The following is a 22,482-nucleotide window of genomic DNA, read 5'->3' on the forward strand; positions in this document are numbered from 1 at the left end:
GCCTCCTCCGAGGTGATATCTGCCTAACATATAAATCTATGTCAAACCCAGAGCTGTTGGACATGCTGCACCTAAAGAAATCCCAATCCCTCCGAGCTACATGCTCTAGGGACATAAACCTTGTCACCACAATAAACAGGACACGCTGGAGGGATAGATTCCTGTCCAGGAGACTTCCTATACTCTGGAACAAGTTACCCATCTATGTCAAGCAAAGTTCTTCATTAGCATTCTTCAAGAAAAATCTTGATGAGTGGATGGGAAATAGGAAATACACTCCGGGGATCACTTCTGTGTCTCTGCTGGACAGTGGCACAGGAAAATAACTTTCTTGGGTGGCGTAAGCTATGGAACCTTGCTGGCTAGGCTTACGTAGGCCTTTGGGCCGATAGCCTAGTACCTACCTATGTACCAGGAGATACTATGCTATTGTCTGGAATCCTGATGCTGCTAAAAAGATTATGCACATACTTGGGTCAAACCATTCTGAAAATGATTCTTGTTTTTAATTGGGTTAAACCATTTTGAAAATATATTTGAAATTTTTTTTTGCTGCAAGAAGAAAGGTACTTTTTTACTGCAAATGAAGGTCTATGTACACATGCCTCCAAGTTTGAAATAGCAAAGGAATTATTATAGCTAGGCTTGTATAGGCCCTAGGGCCGATAGCCTAGTACCAACCTATAAACCTATGAAACCCTGGGGTTTCCTACAGTGTTTCAAATCCTCTGCCCCAGCAGAACTCTGATCTCACTGTGCTATCCTAAGATGTCTCATACACTGTGTTTCCTCCACATCTTGCATAACTTGGCAATGCCATGGACATCTGATAATTTCTATAAATACTATAAAGGCTTGGACCATATCAGTATATAACTAGGTTAAAAAAATGTATTTATAGGTTTAGACAGTCGGATCAAGAACACACAGAATTATATTGGCACCTACCATCAATCTGCAGAGCACGAGTGACATCTTCTGTTCCTACACTTGAGTTGTCAGACGATAACTTTCGAAATAATCTATGAAGTGCCCTTTCTAAGGCATGCTCTCTGGAACTGCTAGAAAATTAAAAACATGCTGTCAGCCTTTATACAATGTGTTACACATAAATGAAGGTTTTCTGAGGCAAACCTTTTTCAAACAGCCAAAAGCAGCATAATCCTAAACTAACATAACTCTGCAAGAAATAAGAGGCACATTCTTTAACCTTTAAGCTGATCTACTTAACGGGTCCTATTGTTGGGCTCAATTTTTCTAACAGTCAGAATACGGCATTCTTTTGTGGAATTTTCTAAGTTCATTAATGGGTGGACTCTCATGAAAATACAAGCTAGGATATCCTATGCCAGCTATATATGTGTACCCATCCCTCACATCCACCAGCTTTCCCAATAGCCACTAGCCAGCAACTTTCTGCAAATCAAGAATCATGAAGATGGCGGAGCCTGAATGGCTAACTGAAAGCAACAGTTTTTTTAGAGCTCCATATAACTAGTTAAATAAGACAGGAAAAATATTCTTTTTTTTTTCTTCAAAGTATAACATTTTACAGATAAAGGACTAATTTACATAATTAGAAACTTTGGTGAAGTTTTGCAAATAATTTCCTGTCAAAAAGCTTGGAGATATATTCACTAGTTAAAATGAGCAACTCAAGGAATTCTCACCAGGATGCGGCCTTAAAGAAAGAACTACAACAGATGACATCTATGCTGCAGGAACTGTCTTTGAAGATGGATGATTTTAAAGAGAACCTAGAAAGTTTTAAAACAAGCAGTCAAAATCAGGTTGACACTCAAGGAAATGCTACAACAACATCAAACAAGGATAACAGGAATAGAGGTTTCATTAAATGACTTAGAAAGCAGAATTAAGGAAGAGAAAACACAGAAAAAACTGCTTCTTAAGCAAAACACTTGGTTGGTTAATAAAGTAGATGACTTGGAAAATAGGGAGAAGAGAAACAACATCAGGATTTTCAGATTACCTGAAAACACAGAAGGTGAGGATATTACTTCCTTTTTATCAAGCTGGATCCCTGACTTTTTAAATTTAAAAGAAGGACTTTCCTTTGGCATTGAAAGGGCGCACAGAGCTCTTGGGGAAACCTGCCACTAACTCAAACTATCTTTCTAGGTCAATAATTATCAAATTTCTTTCATACATAGACAGGGAACTGATTTTAATATCTGCTTGGAGGAAGGCACCTCTAAAATATAAACAAAGCCTGATAAGATTTGATAACGACTATTCATCCAGAATAATGGAACAAAGGAAAAAAGTGTGGCCAATGATAAAATTTCTGAAACAAAATAACATTAAGGCACATCTTGCATATCCAGCTAAGATAAAAATACTGTATGCCAATGAGATGAGGACATTTAATAACTTAGAGGAAGCCTCTTCATTTACTAAAACTAATAATGTGATTAGTTCACCAGAAGATATGGAATGGATGTCACCTTCTCTTAAGAGAACAAAATAAACAAATGTTTGGACAGACGTCAAAAAGCAAAAGACTGATACTGTTACAGCCAAATCTCTCAAAGCATCTACTGTGATATGAATTGTTTTAACATCATGTTAAAAGACCAATTTTACTGCTTGAAATTTTTAGACGATGGTATCTAACTACTGGATTCTTTAACTATATTTTTTGAAAAAAGATGACAAGAGTTTTCACATTACCTCAGGTATGTAAAACAGAGTACTTTTCTTTCACAGAAGGAGGGTTATATAGCACATAAAATATTTACACTGTTAATCAACATATGTAGTATGTGTAAGTTTTCTCTTACTTTTCTTTATTTTTTTCTCTCTCTTCTCTCTTTCTCATTATTTGTTTTTAACTACATCTTGTCTCGCTTTCTAAATTCCCTTCTATAAACTATACTAATATAGTCTGTATATATTTAATAACTCACTACCTACACAAAGATAAATAATAGCCTAAAATAATCTAGTTATAAGGTAGACAAATTGTAAAGGTGAACTTAATTAATTGTTATTACAATAGTTATTAGATTAATGATAGACACTGTTATGCTTATTGGGTTTGGGGATATGCTTGTGATTAACTCTGAAATATTCAGTTTATGTACATATGTCCTTTGAATAAAGAAGTTATGTCTTACCATAACGTTCCATCAGTGTTGTAGATCTTTGTTCATTCATTACAGATAGGACCTTGGTTCAGTCCTCAGAACCGATGTTGCCATTTCCCAGCCCACACAAGCCAAAAACTCTCAGCTAAGAACCTACCAACAATGCCCCTCTCCTAGTTACTCCAGATCGAGTTTGCCTACCCTACATAAAAGATGTAGTAATAGAAAAAATAGTAGGAGGCTCTGTCTGAGCAAATACCCTAACCAGGAGTTCCTAAAGTCCACCAGGAGTCCAGGCGGGGGAAGGAGGGCAAGAAGTAATGAATGAATAAAGATCTACAACACAGCTGGAACGTTATGGTAAGACATAACTTCTTTTTCTGATGTTGTAAACCTTTGTTTATTCATTACAGATACGACCGAGTCCCCAGCTACTTGAGTCCTGGGTGGCCCTAAGGAAAGATATTCCTGAGCACCATAGAACCAAAGGATGCTCGTCCCCTGGAGTCCAAATCTAATTTGTAATGAGATATAAAGGTATGAGGTCTTGCCCAAGTGGCTGCTGCGCATATATCATCCATAGAGGCTCTGGAATGAAAAGCTGCAGAAGTGGCCATAGAAATGGTAGAATGAGCCTTTATTCTGGAAGGTAAGGATAGCTTATTCTGTTGGTAGATAAAGGTAATGACGTTTCAAACCCAAGAGGATAAAGTCACTTTTGAAACAGGTTTACCCAAACTGGGTCCTGCAAAGGCCACAAGCAATTGGTCTGTTTTCCTGAAAGATTTAGTCCTGTCCAAATAACAACAAAGCTGCCGGTGCACATGAAGGGTGTGCAAAAGGTACTCCCTTCTATTAAAATGCCTTGGGAAGAAAACCGGCAGATCATTTGATTGGTTAATGGAAAAGCCATAAATGACCTTGGGCAAGAAAGAAGGGTCAGTACGAAGGGACACCCTATCTGTGTGGAAGATCAAGTAAGGACTCTTGACGCTCAAGGCCTGCAGCTCAGATACTCTTCTCGCTGAGGTGAGTGCTACTAGAAGTAAGGTTTTCCATGACAAAGATTTCAAATCACATGAATCAAGGGGCTCGAAGGGAGAACCTGTGAGAGACTGAAGCACCAGAGTCAAGTCCCAGGGTTCGAAGGCTTGACCGGAGGTTTAATATATAATACTCCCTTCAAAAAGGTCTTGCATAGGCAGTGTGACATAACTGAAGAATTATCAAGACCACTATGAAAACTGGTGATAGCTGCTAAATGTACAGTGATCTCTGAAGCTGAGGCTCCTGCATGTAAAAGAGTAGTCAGGTACTGTAGGATCTTTTGAATAGGCATAGAGAAAGGGTCTAAGTTTTGGTCTTTGGCCCAAATAGAGAACCTAGTCCATTTACTAGAATAAACCTTTCTAGTGGAAGGTTTGTGTGAGGCCAGAAGCATTTCACGAACAGGAGATGGGATGTCAGGCAGCCTGATAATCACTGGAAGTGGAGGAACCAAGCTGTGAGCTTGAGGCTGTGCAGCTTCAGATGAATCAGTCCCTGAGGATGAGATAACAGGTCCTGGGAATGATCCAGGATCCACGAGCTGTGAATCAGATGAGGCCACAGAAACGGGAACCAGACATGACGTGGCCAGTAGGGAGCAACGAGGATCACTTTGCTTTTCAACCTCTGAGCTTTCTGGAGAAATTTTGGAATGAGGGGAAATGGGGGAAAGGCATACAGAAGACCCGGAGGCCAATCATGTGTTAGAGCGTCCCTCGGTGGGTCCCCCTGAGGGGGGATCAAGGCAAAATGCTTCTGCATTTGTAGTTTAGAGGGGAAGCAAACAGGTTGCAGCAAGGCTTGCCCCAATGTTGGAAGATCCGATCTGCTATTACAGGGTTGAGGGACCACTCATGAGGCATTAGGATGTTTCTGCTCAGATTGTCCACAATAAAGTTGGAATTCCTGGGAATGTGCGTTGATATAAGAAAGTGACTGGAAGCTATCTCTCAATGCCAAATCTTCATGGCTTCCCGACACAGGAGGTAAGATCTGGTTCTGCCTTGCTTGTGTTATACCAGACGACTGACATGTTGTCTGACTGAATTGCAATGTTCCCTGAGGGTAGGGATGCATGGAACGCTTGCAACGCTAAGAGAACTGCCCTCAGTTCCAGGACATTTATGTGCAAGTTGGCCTCGATGGGGGTCCAGGTGCCTTGGACAGTCTTTCCCTGGAAATGTCCCCCCCACACTAACAGTGAAGCATCAGTGGTCACCGTGGCCGTGGGTTGGGGAAGACAGAATGGCCGATACCAAGGATTCATTTGCAGCTTCATCCACCATAGCATTTCTTCCTTGCAATGGTTTGTAAGGCATATCATGTGGTTGAGTGTGTGGGTTAACAATGACCATTGTGTGGAAAGGCGCCACTGCAGGATTCCCATTTGCAGTCTCGTCAGTGGTACTAATGTAATGGCAGCTGCCATGGAGCCCAAGAGTTGCAGTACAAGACATGCTGGTACATGTGTTTGAGGAAGAAGGTCTTCGATTTGGTGTCTTATTTTCAAAAAAGCCTGTGAGGGGGGAGAGAAGCTTGACAGGATGTTGTGTCGAAGACCGCTCCAATAAATTCCAGTGTCTTTGTTGGGGACCTCTGAGATTTGTCTTTGTTGATTGCAATCCCCAAGCGGAGAGCAAGACCTTGAGTGTAAGAGAGGCTGTGGACTAGGAGATTCCTGGTCACAGCGGTAAGGAGCCAGTCATCTAGATAGGGAAACACCTGGAATCCTTGTAGTCAAAGATGAGCTACCACAACTGCCATGCATTTGGTGAACACTCGGGGGTCTGTCGAGAGACCGAATGGTAGTGCCCTGAACTGGTAGTGATTGGCTCCCAGCCGGAAGCGGAGAAACCACCGGGAATGGTGATCCATCTTTATGTGGTAGTATGCATCCTGGAGGTCTGTAGAGCACATCCAATTGTCCCTCCCTAGAATGGACTGTACTGTGACCATCTGGAATTTTTGAGGTTTGATAAATTTGCTCAGTAGGCTGAGATCCAGGACTGGTCTCCAGTTCCCTGTCTTTTTTGGCACTAAAAAGAACCTCAAGTAAAACCCGAATCCTGTCTGGACTGGTTGGGTAACTTTTTCTTAGCAGCTTTTCTATTTCTAAGGTTGCTAATTCCCTCTGATTGGGTGGTACATCGGGGATTCTTTTGATAGGTGTGGGAGTTAAATTGAATGGTATTTGGTAGCCTCTGGATATTATTCCCCGCACCCAAACATCGGTAGTAATAAGATGCCAGGCTGGTAGATGTACAGAAAAATGACCACCGACTGCTTCCAGAGGAAAGCAATTGGGCCGCTGCTCAGGAGAGCTGGTAGGGTCTGCCGGAGAAAGAATCTCTGGCGCCCTGGTTACGCGGACCCCCTCTATCCCGAAAACGGCATCTTCCATACGAGTTGCCCCCTCTGCCCCGGGGGGGGGGGGATTGCCCACCACAAGTGTCACAAAAGGATCCTTGGGATTTCTTGAACCACATCTTTCCTCCCTTCTGGTTCCTGGAGTAGGACCTCTGGGGGTTGGAAAAGCGTATGCCCATAGCAGACACGGTCTTTCTGTCTTTCTCACTACGTGCAAGTGCGTCTCGTACCTTGGGTCCAAAAAGTGCATATTCGTCGACAGGTGCATTGACGAAGGAAGATTTAAGGGGTCTGCGAAGTCACATAACCGCATCCAAGCATTACGTCTCATAACAAAACCAGATGCGGCAGCTCAAGCTGCCCCCTCGGTGGTAAGAGATATCGCATCAAGGAGTTCGGGATGGAGTCAAGGGTAGCTAGCTGCGAGGCGACAGTGTCACGCACCTCATCAGGCAGTACCCCCAGCAAAGAGGAAGACATTTCGGAAATTAGGTCTCTTTGGAGGCGAGTAAAGTGTGCCAGATAATTCAGGGACAAATGGTGAAGGTCGCTGAAGCATAGGTCTGCTTCCCTAGTCTGTCCATAGTCCAGGACTCCCTGTTTGGAGGATGGACAATGGAACTATCTTCTGCCAGTTCCCTCTTGGTGGCCGTCGCTACGACCAAAGAATCAACTGTCAACTGCTTGGACCAGTGGGGCTGGTCTTCAGATGTAGATAAAATTTTGTCTGGCCTCTGGGGGACAGGTTCTAAGTTGTCCTGGGCCTTCCAGGCACGCTGCACAATTAGTTTAACAAGGTCATCTGCTGGTGGGGTCACCCAGGAAGTAAATGGCCAGGCATAGAAGCCTGTAGGAACACAGATTCCTCAGAAGAAGGGTTAGAGGACTTCCATTCCCCCCGCTGTTTGAGGATTTTGAGAATGTCTCCGAATGAAACTTCGTCTGGGAGAGAACGTGGGGACCCTTCCCCCTCATCACAATCAGTGTCTTTTGGGATAGATTCCTCCAGGGAATCAAAGTGCTTCCTCTTGCACCGTTTCTTCCAGGGTGGCTCTCCAGTAGGATCTTCTGAGTAGGACTCCGGAGAAGGGGTTCCCTTCAAAGGGGGTTCTTGTGACTCCCGTCCCCAGGAACTGGACATAGCGGGTTGGGAGAGGTGCATGCTAGGGGAGGTTTCTGATACTGACGTCATTGGTGCTGTGAGCCTTTGGAATGAAGGACCCCTTCCATCACCTGTATAGCAGGTGCACTCGAGGAGGGATGGGAGCCCGGAACCGGGAAGGGCAACCTCGGAACCGGGATCACACCCCGCCCTGAAGAGCCCACCTATAGTTGAGGGGTTCCGAGAGAACTGGAAGCAGTTGGCACAGTGCCAGATGGTGCCAGCGAGAAAATAGGCGCCGGACTAGGTACCAAGGTACGGGCGGTCCAAGCACCGCTCCGAGAAAGCATCAGCTTGCAGCAAGGGTGGTCGGTGCCAACAGGGGAAACACTGCTGTCGGAGCCGAGACAGTATGTACCGAAGTGGACATCGGTACCGAAAACAGGGTGGAAGCCAGAGGAGGATAAACAGGGGAAGATGTGGTGAAAGATTCTGAGCCAGGAGGGAAGGAAAGTCTAGCTGGAATGGGCAATCCCCTAGCTGCCAGAAGATGGTCCACAACCCGCACTAGGTTTAGTTCAGAAAAACTCCTAGTGGATCTAAAAGAGGCTGCTGAAGGAGAATCAGGTCTTTCTAGAAAGGTGCTAAACCTCTGCCCCAAAACAGGGTCTTAAGTTGGAGAATATCTTGTCCTTGGTGGGTATTCGAGTTTTGGACCTGATGGAGCTGAAGAAACTGTCAGCACCATGGTTGGGGATGGGGCCAAGGCAAGTACAGTCATCGGAGCCGATGTGGGAACCAAGGATGGCACCGAAGTCAGTGGTGCTGTGGTTGGAACCGAAATAGGAGTGAATATCATGGTCGGCACCGAGGGAGAGGACACAGAGCCTGGTGCCAAATAGGTCTGCGCAGAGGGCGCCTGCGAAGCACGGAGATGACTCGGTTCTGTAACTGACGGAGATGCATGAATCGAGTGACTCCGTTTTTCCTTATGTTTTTAGGTCTTAGGAGGGGGTAAGACCTCCGACCCTGATAGAGCCTCCGAGAAAGGTGTCTTGAGTAAACCTTTTAAAGTAAGTTTATTCTTATGTTCTGCTTGTGTCCTATTACTAAAACTAACACAAATGTCACAGTCAGTTTTAATATGATCCACGACCAAACAGTAGACACAATGGACATGTGTATCTGAGTTAGGCATCTTACGTCCATACTTGTTACAATGTTTAAATCCCAATGTAGCTTTGTCTGACATGGTAAAGTAACAATGCTATCCTGTAGAAAAAATAAGGGAGAAAATACCAGTGATGTTATTTTAAAGAATACCACTAGTAAAAAGGGAAGGCCTGTCAAAGACAGAAGAGAAGGACAGTACCAAAAAAGGTAAAAAAATTAAATTACCAAGGAAAAGGGTAGGAAATAGGCTTTGGTTATAGGCGACAGTGAGAAAAGCCTAACTTGACTAAAAATTTAGTAATTTTGAAGAAAAAACTGTCATAAAATGAACAATTTTTTTACTTAGCTTTGGGAAAGATGGCTAACACGTCTAACTAGGAACGCGGCAAACAAGATCTGGAGCAACTAGGAGAAGGGCATTGTGGGTAGGTTCTTAGCTGAGTGTTTCTGGCATGACCAAGCTGGAAAACGGCTGTATCAGTTCCAAGGACGTAACAGAGGTCCTATCTGTAATGAATAAACAAAGATTTACAACATCAGATTATTTCCTTTTAGTATTAACTAATATATATATATATATAAAAAAAGGAGGGAAAAATGTACTGTTGGTTAAGAGAAGTGAAGCTTTCTTTACATTCTATTTGCCTCATGAACTATTTTGTTGCCATAGTAACATTAAACAATTGCAGCAGTTTCTAAGGCCACTGTGAACCTGTGAAGTGCATTTAGCCTCTCAGATAACTAATAACAAGGAAGAATTGAAATGTTTTAGTCTTCCAGTTATAATAGCTTACTGTCAACATTTTGCTATATCAGAAAAATTAAAGAGCTAGGAAATTACTATTATATGTCTTTATAATGTTTATTAGACAGATGTTAGACTCTGCTTTGTTTATGAATTGTGACTCATGATTATGAGGAAAAGTGGACTCAAATAGATGTTATTAGAATAGTTATTAGATTGATGGTGGACACTGTTAGGCTCAATGGGTTATGGGACATGTTAGTGATTAACTCTGAAATGTCTCATTTATATACATACTGCCAGTTGAATTATTTCCTTCAGTCATCATTTTCTTTCAGCTGTTCCCATTAGAACAAAGACAAAAGGAGTATCAATTCTCTGGAAGAAAAACAGAATCACTCCAAACGTTATTTATAAATATGAAGACAAAGAGGGTCTACTAGCATTTGTTATAGTAAAATTTAATAACAGAATATGGACTTTAGCCACTCTATATTGGTTCCCAGGAACTGGTGCAGGAAGGGTTAAAAATATTTCAATTTTATTTCCAACAATTATAAAGGAAATCTTATACTGGGAAGGCCTACAAAAACCTATATCCCAGAAAGAAATTGTTGACAAGATAAAAGAAAGTAAATCTAACAAAGCTCCAGGAATAGATGGTATAATTATGGAAATTTACAAACTCTTCCCTTCAACAGTAATCTCCTAGCAAAGTTTTATGAAAAAGGAAGTCCGGTCTAGAAGCAAAAATACCACCCTCATGGAAATAATAAACCATCGGACCTTTGCACCTCATACAGACCTATATCATTACTGAATAATAATTACAAAATATGTATGTCAATCCTAGCTAACAGAATGAAAATCCCACTTTCAAAGACAATTAATAATGATCAAACTGGATTTATACATAACAGGCACACACATGATAATATTAAAAGGATACTTACCCTTATAGATTATGTAAATAAAGAAGATAGAGAAACACTTATCGGATTAGACACAGAGTAAGCCTTCGATTCCCTCAACTGGGAATATCTATTTGAAACTTTAGCATTATTTGAATTTCTTCCTTCCTTCATCATATTACTAAAAACATATATATTAATAACTTAGCCTATATTAAATTAGGTTCTTTCACCTCAGAATCTATCCATATAACAAAAGGTACTAAACAAGGATGTCCCCTATCTCCTATTTTATTTGCTTTGGCTATAGAAATACTTGCAGAAATAATACATAATAATCCAAAGGAATATAAATCTATGACAAGTACATATCTAAAATAATGCTTTTTTGCTGATATTTTATTAACCCTATCAAACTCCAGACAGTCATTAGAAGAGAGAAATTATATAAGATTTCAGGCCTACACTTTAATAGATCAAAATCAAAATTTCTATGTTTAAATATGACAAAAGAATTACAAGTTATAGATAAATCCATCATAGGAAAACAAGAACGCTAGAATAGTGTTATGCAAAATTCTAAATGAAACAGTATCAATAAATTATAAAAACATTATCGAATCAATAAAAACATATATAGAAAAATGCAACAAAATAATATTAACTTTTGAAGACAGATTGCAATTAATAAAAATGGTCTTATTGCCAAAAATACTATATGTAGCATTAGCAATACAGTTAATTCCTGAAAGATGCAATCTTAAAGAAATAAACTCATGCTTAATAACATTTTTAAAGTATCCCAAAAAGAATAGAGTAGCTCTTACTCATCACATAAGTCCCTGGAAACAAGGAGGATTGAACTTCCCAGAAATAGAAACATATATAAAAGCATCTATGCTTAAAACTACAATAGATTGGATAAACCCAAATTACTTTGCTAAGTGGAAAGAATTATCAACGGTTATAATAATAAATTAATTAAATCTATTAAAAAAATTCTTAATACTAGACAAATCTAACAAACCCTGGTACATACTATGTATTAGTTTACAATTTAATATAACAAAACCTTCTAAAACGTTTCTGATTAATCATTACATCAATTCCTTTAGGAAACTTGTCAATTCAAACATAGATCTAAAACTTTGGTTTGACCTTTTAACCCCGTTTACTATCACTAAGAACGTTCATCACAAAATATATACGGAAACAATAACCTCATGGGAACAAAATAGATTCTTACGCTGCCTTCAATGCGTAAAAAAAAAAATTATATTTTAGATATACACATGATAAAAACTACTTACAATATTCCAACAAAAGACTGGTTAACCTTACAAAGTATTCTAATGTACACTCAAGATTTATGCAGATTAATTAATAATTCCTCTTTTAAAGAAATTCCAAATCTAATAAGTTTTCTATATGAATGTATATATAATAACTGTGAAAAGAAAATCTCCATCTCCAATCTATACAAACAGTTAATAGCATATAAAACAATTCCCAAACCATCATACTGGCAGTTCTTAACAAAAGGTCAGTCATTACAGTTAACAGAAGAAATTAAATCTAACATTTTACTATCAGTTAATTACACCTCTAACACACAGTAATGGAAAATATTTAACTGGAAATACTTACATAGATCATTTTTAACACCATATAGAATTAAAAAGATCAGTTCTACTGAGTTCACGATAAAAAATCCAACGTGTCACAGAAGACTAAAACACAAACAGTTTATTAAAGTAAATGTAAAGCGCTTTTCGTCGCTCAATGTTTGAGCAACTTCTTCAGACATTCAAACTTAATTTAATTAAATGTTTATATATACACTCACGTCACTAACAATACTGTCATTAAATGCCAATTACCAATTGTGTACCCATTTTTCTTCAACTTCATCATACTGTTGCTTTAAATTGGTAATTGGCATTTAATGACAGTATTGTTAGTGACGTGAGTGTATATATAAACATTTAATTAAATTAAGTTTGAATGTCTGAAGAAGTTGCTCAAACATTGAGTGACAGCGCTCGTTACTTTAATAAACTGTTTATGTTACTTCTGTATTTTTATCGTGAACTCAGTTTGTCCTTAGTACCCAGTTTGTCTAAGATCAGTTCTACTACAAATGGTTTTTGCTGGAGGTGTGAATTCATATTTTTTAGGAATGTAATAAAATTAAATCATACTGGAATGGAATTAATCATTTTTTACAAGCATTATTTAATGAATTCTTTACCTTAACTAAAGCACTGATTATACTAAATGTAAATGAAGGTCCCTACCTGAATAAGATAAATGTATTTATTATGGACAATACTTGCTATATCTAGGAAATGTATAACCAGAAGGTGGAATTCAAATACACCACTGTCCCTGGAAGAATTCTACACTCTACTGAAGACAATTGCATCGATGGAAATAAAAAATCAAAGAACTACAAATCTATCCCAGGCCATGGGTAAATAATGCCTGGAAGAAAGTTACATCTTTGTTGGACACTCTGCAATAATCAATATTGTATCTCTGATAACTGATCTATCAATTCTATATGTACTAACATACAGTGTATATAGTTGAAAGTCAGGCTATTGTAAATATTGTGTATAGTTGTTTAAAACGATATTCAAAAATAGTATCTAAATGTTGTTTTAATTGAAAATAAAATTGAGTAAAGAAAAAAAAAAAAAAAAGAATCATGAAGATTTCAACATCCCATTGCTAACAAGTGATAATCTAGCCAACAGCAAAGTCTGACAAGGGAACAGCAGCAGGGTTATCCTAACCAATCAGGGAGACTCCATTCATAGATCAACCAATTTGCCAAGAATCATTATATTTTCAACACTGAGGATGCCTTGGTGTCTGGATGCAGAGTAAATAAGATCAAGACAATGAAGATGTAGTTGTTGGGGTCTTTAGAGTGAACTCTGTAGAAGAAATGTGTGTACAACATGACATGTAGCTTCCTGTGGCTAGCTTATTAGTATTTAAAGCTATATACGTTATATTCTACTTACTTTTTAGTTATGAATATACACATACAAATCATAGCTCTCAACCTTCCATCGCCAAAATGAGGAACACTCACCTTCATAATGTGGAACAAATGGGGAAAATGTGGAACACATGCTAATGGCTTACTAACAACTTCAACTAGGAAGGTCATAGGATGGTTAAAATATGCTGGTTTTACTTGTAAAGAAGATCCTTTAATGAATTAATATGATTAATTTCTATTTACCATGGATTTCACTTAAAAAAATTCCTAACACTGAATGTGTGACGGACTCTCTCAATGTGGAACTTTGAGGAACTTCGAGGAACATGAACTTTTTAAGACCTTAAATGAGGTACGTTCTTCATAATGAGGTACACTTGAGATGTATGATACAAATATATATATATGTGTGTGTGTGTGTGTATATATATATATATATATATATATATATACATACACACACACACACACACACACATATATATATATACATACATACACTTATACACACACACACCTTGTACACATTATTTGAGGTAGCAGACATTAAAATTACCTTAACTATGCTAAACATGTCACTGGCTATTAAAACTTTTGAATATTTTCAAAATACACTTTAAGTAAATGTAACATTTCAGTTCTTAGAATTGTAAATAGCTCTCAGACAATCCATATACATACTTGGTTTTCCAACTGTCTTCCAGATGCACACTATGTAACAGGACTATTCATATTTACACAGAAATATTCCATTTGAGACAACTCTTGCTGCATTAGAGCTTTATGTAGAGACAAGACTTGACTAGTTTCTTTCTCTTGCTCTCACTCGCAGTTCATAGCTACCACAGGTTTCATGGTACATATTTTGTTGTGAAAGGACTAGTTGGGACAATTCTGGTTGCTCTCAATCTTGGAACTTTGGTGTATTTGCTGTACATACGTGCTTGCCATTCCTCCCACTCTTTCTTTACTTCTCCGCAAATATAGGATCACTGGTTGACTATGACATACTACTTCATCCTCAAACTGTTACTTTCCTGTGGCTTTCCTACTTTATTTATTTACATCTTGCAAATTAGATAGTCTGCTACATTTCCTGTCACTGTAGTACTCGTCTCTGCTGATTTCTCTCTGAATTCTTAGGGGAAGAAAAAAGGGTAGGCAAAGTTCCTTTAGTTTTTAATGATTTTCACATACAAGTCATATAGCTGAAACAGATTAATGTTGTTTTCAACATCCTGCCCATTAACAGCGAAGCTAGTCGGAGACTGAATCCTTGAGATGGAATATTCCTATAATCTAAAACTGCACAATAGCAATCTTAATAGCTTTTGCCATAACTCCTCCTCTCGGTTTGTGCACCTCTTTCTGTCGCTGGGACTGCAGTACTGCATACATTATATTGCGTGACTGAATACCCATATTTGCGTAGATCTTCAGAATTTCTGACTTCTGCACTATGGAACATTGTCAGAAATGACAATGTTAGGCACCCCTCCCATGAGAATGCAAATTTTATTACACATATGACATCTTGGCAGTAGTCAAAGCCACTAAAAGCACACTTTTCCAAATACAAAACTTGAGAAGCAAAGGCAGTAGGCTCAAATAAAGCAGGTTAAGCTTTTCCAGAACACTGTTTTTCAAGAACTGCTTTGCCTCAAATCATGTAGACAGTAATGGAGCCAAAAATAGCACTAGCAGATATAGCTATCAAATGAGCTTTAATACAAGAAAAATAGCAATGAACAATTCTCACAAATAAGCTAGAATATAGGAATAACCATATGATAAGGATCCTGATTTTGTGTACAGCAATAAAAGGAAAATCACTTCCATTTGGAAACATAAGATTTTCTAAAGTTTCTAGCCTCCTGTGAAACCTTAACCATATCTTAAATGGAATTAAAACTCTATCACCCAAAGAGTCAGATTCAAAGTCTGAAGCCTTGAATGACTCAAGAAGCTTTGGTCCATGAAAGTAAATCCATCCTGTGAAGTAACGTGGATGACTGGCTCTGGCCAAATGAATTAGGAGGAGGCACTAATGTCGCCTGGGCCAAAAGGGAGTCAAGATTTTTGATTTGTCCTCTTTGATCCTTTTGAAATCAAAAGAATTGTAAGGAAAGCATAGAACAATCTCCTTTACCATGGAAAGATCATTGAATGACAGCTGTATAATTTCTGACTCCCTTATCCTTTTTCAATGTTCCTGTTCCTGAAGGCATTCCTAAAACCAGACATTTTTACTATGGTCTATCCTCTCTATAGCAAGGAAAATTGTTAATAAAAATTGGAAATCCCAATCTACTCCTGTCTTTAAAGCTGCGTTTATTCATCTTCTGAAATACATTGATTGAGTTTGCTACTATAAAAGCAAGGACTAACATAATTCATTTAATTGCTTGGACAAAATTGTCTAATCTGTTACAGAAATATTGTGTTCTCCTATGTACATTGCTTTTTTAATTGTTACAGACATTGTATATAGCTTGCTTTTTTGTTACTACACTGTTAAGTTATTGTGTTATAAAATGAATAAAAACATTTTGGGAAAAAAGGTCATGGAATCTGTTCTCCATGCCTAAAGGCATGGCAGCCTTGTACAAAACAGTCTGCGCTGTCTACTGCATAACAAGGCAGACTGTCTATCAGTGAGGTACTCTGCAGATAGACCAATGCCCAGGAAGATCTCTCTGTTTAATACTCATTTGAAAGGATTTGCTCTGAATCTCCTCAACAGATCTGCTACTGTGTTTCCCAGATGGTATATACAAAGCCTGGAGAAAAAAAGTTTTATTTGAGTTGCAATTTCCTCAAGCTATCAGAATCAATCTGCAGAGGCACTAAGACTTTGTGCACACCTGCTTGTTCATGTAGCACATACATGTTGTGCTGCCTGTGAAGACCTGAAGAGGACCCAGAGTACAGAGATGATGTAGAGACTGAAGAACTAGAACAAGTCCCTTTATCATTTTTATACTGATGTGATTTCTTCTTTCATTGTATGATCAAAACCTTTGAACTCTGAAGTCCTATGAATAAGCACCTCATATGCTATATGTAAACAGATCTTGATAAGAATAAGGAAGTAGAAGAGGCATTCCCACATTGAGAGAAATATGTTCTTTCTACTAAGACAACTTGATGAAGGGCAGAAGAGGAATTCTAAATGCCAACGGATGGCAGTATCAAGTCCAAGCCAACTTCAAATACCACTATACCTTCCTCATATACAGCCTGGCAAAAAGAACCATAGGAATCATTGATGCCATGTAGTCTAGAACTCTGGGGACCTCCCTTGCAATTGTGACATCCAAGGAAAGAAGGTCCTGAAAGTAATCCATCAGGAAAATAACCTTGTCTTCTGGAAGAAAAATCTTATCATTGATAATGTGTTGATTTTGCAACCAAGAAAACCTGACCCTGAGATGGAATTAAGCAAGACTTCTTTAGGTTCAGAGTGAACTTCAGCCTGGTTAGAAAATCAATTACAAAATGCAAATGAATTAGAAGATCTTGGGTAGGAACCTGAATGAGAAAATTGTCTAGATAAGGAAATATTTAAATAGCTTAAAGTCAGCAAAAAGCAACAGCAAGAGCTAAGCACTTTGGTCTTTCTGTCATCCCAAGCGTATTCACAAAGGGGAAAGCATAAAACTGAAAGTGATATGACAGCACACAAATACATAACAATTTTCTAAAATAAGGATGACTAGGACTATGAAGATAAGTTTCCTTAAAATCTAAAGTCACCATGTAAGCCTACGGAAAAATCATTGGAAGCAATGATTTTCAGGAAAATGTTCGGGAAGCAGAGATCAAAAATAGGAGTGCAAGTCCCTTGCTTTCTGCGAACCAGAAACATTCTTGAGAAAACACCTTTCCACTGTACGGGAGGAACCAGCTCTACTATATGTTGAGAAAAAAAAGGTCTTGAAGAAGAGGCAGTATAAGAAGACTCTGGTTCTGTGGAGGCTGTAACATTCTTAAAAGACAAGGCAGAGACTTCCAAGACATTCTGTAAACTTCCTGAATGACAGAACATGTCTGCCTGAAGTTATCATCTGCCAGACTGAGAGACAGCCTTTGAGACAGGGATACCTGAGACAGGCTGAGGTGAGTGGAATCTGGAGAAGGCAGATAGTCACAAGGCAGATGATTTGCCTTGAAAGGAAGACTTAAAACATCTGGAACTTTTGTTGCGACTTCTCCTGATTCCTTCTTTGAGGTCTTTTACCCTTCTGCAAAGATTTCAAATCCTTACACAGAAAAGCTTTAGAAGAATAGTTTCTCTGAAATGTATGCACAGGAGAAAGAAAGATTTGTTTTAGGTTACACAAGACCTTACCTTTTTCCAACAAGGATTTGAAAAGTACCACAGCTGCAGAACTAAAAAGATGCTGTCTATCTACAGGAGAATCCACAATTTGGCCTTCACATCCTCAGACAAAGGCTGAAGTCTAAGCCATGAAAACTTATTCAGAACTGAACCAGTATCTGCAAACCTAAAGGAAGCAGCTTCATAACTACACTTGAGTGCCTAGCCACTTAATAGGCAGAATTAAGTGAATACAGTGCAGAAGCCTTAGTTTCTGAATCAAAGTCAGAAAGTACCTTACTCAAGTTATCCAGAATATGCAAAAAGTATTTAACCATACGGGATTGGCAATTAATAGCCCTAAAACTAAAATGGCACAAGTATACACATTTTGCCATACCTATCAATGGCTATACTATCTTTATCTGCAGGCAAAACATGAGAAGAAATCAGGAGCTCAGAAGACTTCTCGGTGAAAAGAGCAATGACAGAAGGATCAGGATTCTTGTTTGGAAACTATGGGAACTTAAGAGTCTGGCACCTTATAAAATCTGTTTGTCTTTTTAGGAGCTGAAGGCTGTGACTCAGGATTCAGAGATGCAGGAGAGAATGTATCCAACAAGGTTTCTACAACAGGGGAAACAGCATAGGCACATCCATTTAAAGAAGAGTATAAAACCTCTTCTGAAAGCTCTTCCATAGTGGAATAAGGAGATAAGGTATATTTTTCATCAGAAGCATGAGTAACAGATGAATGAATTTGGGATGAGTACCCCAAAGAATCATCCCTATCTGAATCAGACTGCTTTTCATTCTAGGATTCCTCCTTATGCTTCTTAAAAGGAGAAGAGGAAGAAAGTGGAGAGGCAACAGTGGCAGGAAAATAAGGAGGTGGTAGAGCCATAATGATCTTAAAAACATCTTGTGTAACACCCTGCTACTCCTGATGAGGATCCCTCACAGATGGGAACTGTGCTTTTTGTCTTTTAGATATGACATGTGCCATTACTAAGAGTGGAGGCTCTGAGCCCTGACATACCTCAATTAAACATATAGGGAACTTCTTTCCTATCATTTCAGGTATGTCATCCTGTCCCTCTCATATAAACAGGGGGTCCCACTTCAAGGGCAAAGTAGATGACTGATTGGACATGATGGATGTGCAGGACAGCTGTGCTATGTCGACCTCCCAACAGGGTCACTACAGCAGAAGCAACAGCAGAATCAGCCAGAAGACAGTCTGTGGTCTTATCAAGTGATACAATGGAGATGTCCAGGTCCAACCCTGCAGCAGTCTCCAATTTAAGCTTCTTTGACTTCTCCAGGGTTGAAGGGAAGTCAGCTGTCAAAGTTTCAGACACCATCTTATCCTAAGCAAGAGCTTTAAGTTTCTGGTTCTCAAGATAAATTTTCAAAGAAGACAGACAACTGCACAAAATCTTAGGCACAACTGTCTGACAGATAGTGCTGACCCCAATTACAACATGATTACTCTTAGACAAAACAAGCATTTAGTATAATGATTTCTGTCAGGAATCTACCCCCCCACAGTCACATCCCCCCTTCTTCGATAACATATACAAAACTTATGAAAATACAAAAACACAGAAAAAGAAGTGTTCCCACTGTGGATAAGTATCCACCCAACAGCAAAGGAAGAGGCACAAATAGCTTGGTTGACAAACCAGCGCCAAACCAAAAGTTCAGGTTTTGGACAATGGCAGGAAAGTTCTGAGATATTTTGCATCCACAGCTCCTTTCTGTACCACTGCTCCATTTGGCTGAGGTCATAAATCAGATGGAAGGCAGTGGGGAGGGAGTTCATGTTTTGGTATGCTGGCCAGACGTCCAGCTAACTGTGGCAGGATATCCCATGAGTTATTAATACTGCAGCAGTGATCATGGGAGAACATCTTGGAATAATAATCTACACACAGATGGATTTCCCTGAAGTGGAACAAATCTATGCCTATTTAATCCCCTGGACAATCTGGTAGTAAGTATTCTACCATTTTGTACTATTTTGTAATGTCAAGAGACTTGGTAAATACACTGAGAAAGGACGGGTGACTTAACCTCTATGAGATCTACACACTTTGGACCTTCTGTGAATCACATAACAAGCTAATCACTGTATGCACCCTACATTCTACACACTATTTTTTAAACAAATGATCACAAGTGTGATGTCCAGTTAATATCCCACCAGACTGCTACCAATTAATGTGGTGTCCAGTTAATATTCCACCAGACTGCCACTAATATATGACGTCCCTCACTTAAAACCTGAGTCAGTAATTAAGGAGCCTCAATCCTCTCCACTGACTCCAGTGTGGAAGCATCATGGAAAACACCAGAGCACAGAACACACAATTTCCCTTAACTCTATTTCCTGGGTCTGGACTATATACCACTGTCCTCCCCAAATGTAATCCCTTATTATACACTTCAGAGTAATGTGTTCCAGTTTAAGACCTCTGACTCACTCACACTCAAAATAAATTTAAATCTCACACACTCAGAGACTTATAGGAAGCCTGACACAGATTTACAACTGTGTCCCCTCTTCAATACAAATGGTAAACTCTGCCACCAGAGTCAGACAAGTCTACACACCCTTCAAAGTATGATCAATTATTAAAAATTAAATATCACAATAAATGATAGCTATGAACAGAAGCAGCCAAGTATTTGGGGAGTATCAAACAGGTGTAAACACTCATTAATCTCTTAAGTAAAACACTGATTGTCCAGCCACAATGCCACAATGTAAGCAATGAAAAACAATATTTAAAATGATTATTCCAAAATGTAAACCAATAACTTCCAATAAACACAGGAATTCAATCACCAGAAATGTAAAATTAAACTGTAGGTTAGAAGTGCATCAATTTAGAAAAACTATCTAAACAACAAACCAAACTTTCCTAATCTAACTAGAGAATACTGCCCCTGATCTAATCTAAAACATAACAGCAAGGCAAATGCAGGCTTACAGTTTTTGGTGAGTTCTTTTTCAAGTATCAACTGCACAACACTGCAACTGACTGCAACCCTCAACTAACTGCTCTTCAACTGACTTTAGCAGTCTCTTTTATATTCCAAGTTAACAGTCTCAACTGTCTTATTTAAAAAAAATAACAATTAGCTGTTTGAAAAAGTTATTTTTCCAGTCAATTATCTGTTCAAAAAATCTCATAGCAATCAGGAACATTCTAATGACATCACCTACTGATCAGCTGATTCTCCATAGTCTGTGCTTTAGAATCTCTATCACAAACATGTACAATTAGAACTGTATCACAACACTGACATATTCTTTAAACATTCTGTATAAACAGCTGTGCAAAAATAATAATAAAAACTGCCAGACCACCAAACTGAAAGCAAACTCAATTTAATAAAAACAAACAGAGATGGGCAAAAACAGATGAGCGCTTTCGGGATGAATTCCCTTTATCAGACAACATACTGAATAAAATCAGAAGCATTTAAATAAGAAAAAAACAATCACAATTCAATGCCGGGTTCTCCACCCCTTCAAAACAGGTTTTATGTGTAGGACACCATTCAAACCTGGAGCCCTATCAACTCTCTGTTCAATGACCCACTTTGTTTCATTCAGTTCAGTTAAATTCACTAAATCCCCTCCCCTCAAACTCACCTTCACAACCTGTAAAACCATAAAAACTCTCAACATGTTGAAACAAAGCATTATGAATATTCCTAGATTGTACAGCTGACAAATGCTGTAAAATTCTTTCAACCTACAATGCGTTTTACCTGCATAGAATGAATTACAGTTATTACATTTAGCAAGATACACTACATTTTTCATTTGACAATCTGCATAATGCTTAACTGAATAACATTTGCCCGTTACTGGATGAATGAAATCATTATACTCCATAATATTAGAGCATGCCTTGCAATGTCTGTAGGCAAAAGTTCCTTGCTTGGAGGAATCATTATTCAAGCAAAAAAAAAACATCATTATATAATATATCTTTCAGATTCCTGTTGCGCTTAAAATTAAAGAAAGGAGATGCCCCTACAACACCTTTCAACTTATTATCTGTATGCAAGATCTTCCAATTATGTCTTATAATATCGCAGGCACCTCCTACAGTGTTACTATATTTCAAAATTACACGTGGCTTGTTGTTATTACCACAGCATTTTATCTGACTTATCTCCATTCCAGTATTTGAATACCAGGGAAATGCCTTAGTATGTATATCCATTTTACTGGTACTAATAATCTGATTAACCCTATTGCCTTCATACCCCCCTGGACCTAAAGCATGTGGCCAAACATTCGATTTCTTCATCAAACTCAGCATCCCCCATACAAAGTCTTGAAGTCCTCTACATCTGTCCTTTCATAATATTATGAAAGACATGTCTGGGATGCATACTGTCATACGACAGAAGACAGTTCCTATAACAACTCTTTCTAAACATAGAGGTTTGTATTTCCCCATCATGTCCTCTTCTCAATCGCACATCCAAACAAATCTATTTCTGAACTTGAACAGGAAACACTAAACCATAAAAAATCCGTGGTCGATTCAGGATAAGCAACAAACCTAAACAACTGTACCCTCCCATAATATAAACACATCATCTACAAACCTCACATAATATGCCAAATGTTTTAGCCAGTTGTGTTGTTCACTAAAAATAACGCCTTCCT

General features: G+C 38.6%; 1 protein-coding gene across 1 annotated transcript in view; it reads right to left on the reverse strand.

Annotated features, from left to right (window-relative positions):
* Positions 1 to 22,482, reverse strand: part of LOC122798607 (ubiquitin carboxyl-terminal hydrolase 20-like) — a 1,084,102-nt gene that overhangs the window by 960,358 nt on the left and 101,262 nt on the right. Inside the window, exon 2 of the mRNA XM_044067685.1 lies at positions 949 to 1,061. The gene's annotated coding sequence lies outside the window, so the exon portion shown is untranslated. The remainder of the gene's footprint in view (positions 1 to 948; positions 1,062 to 22,482) is intronic.

Source organism: Protopterus annectens, chromosome 3.part1 (assembly GCF_019279795.1).
Source record: "Protopterus annectens isolate FY-2018-M chromosome 3.part1, PAN1.0, whole genome shotgun sequence".
Taxonomy (NCBI): domain Eukaryota; kingdom Metazoa; phylum Chordata; order Ceratodontiformes; family Protopteridae; genus Protopterus; species Protopterus annectens.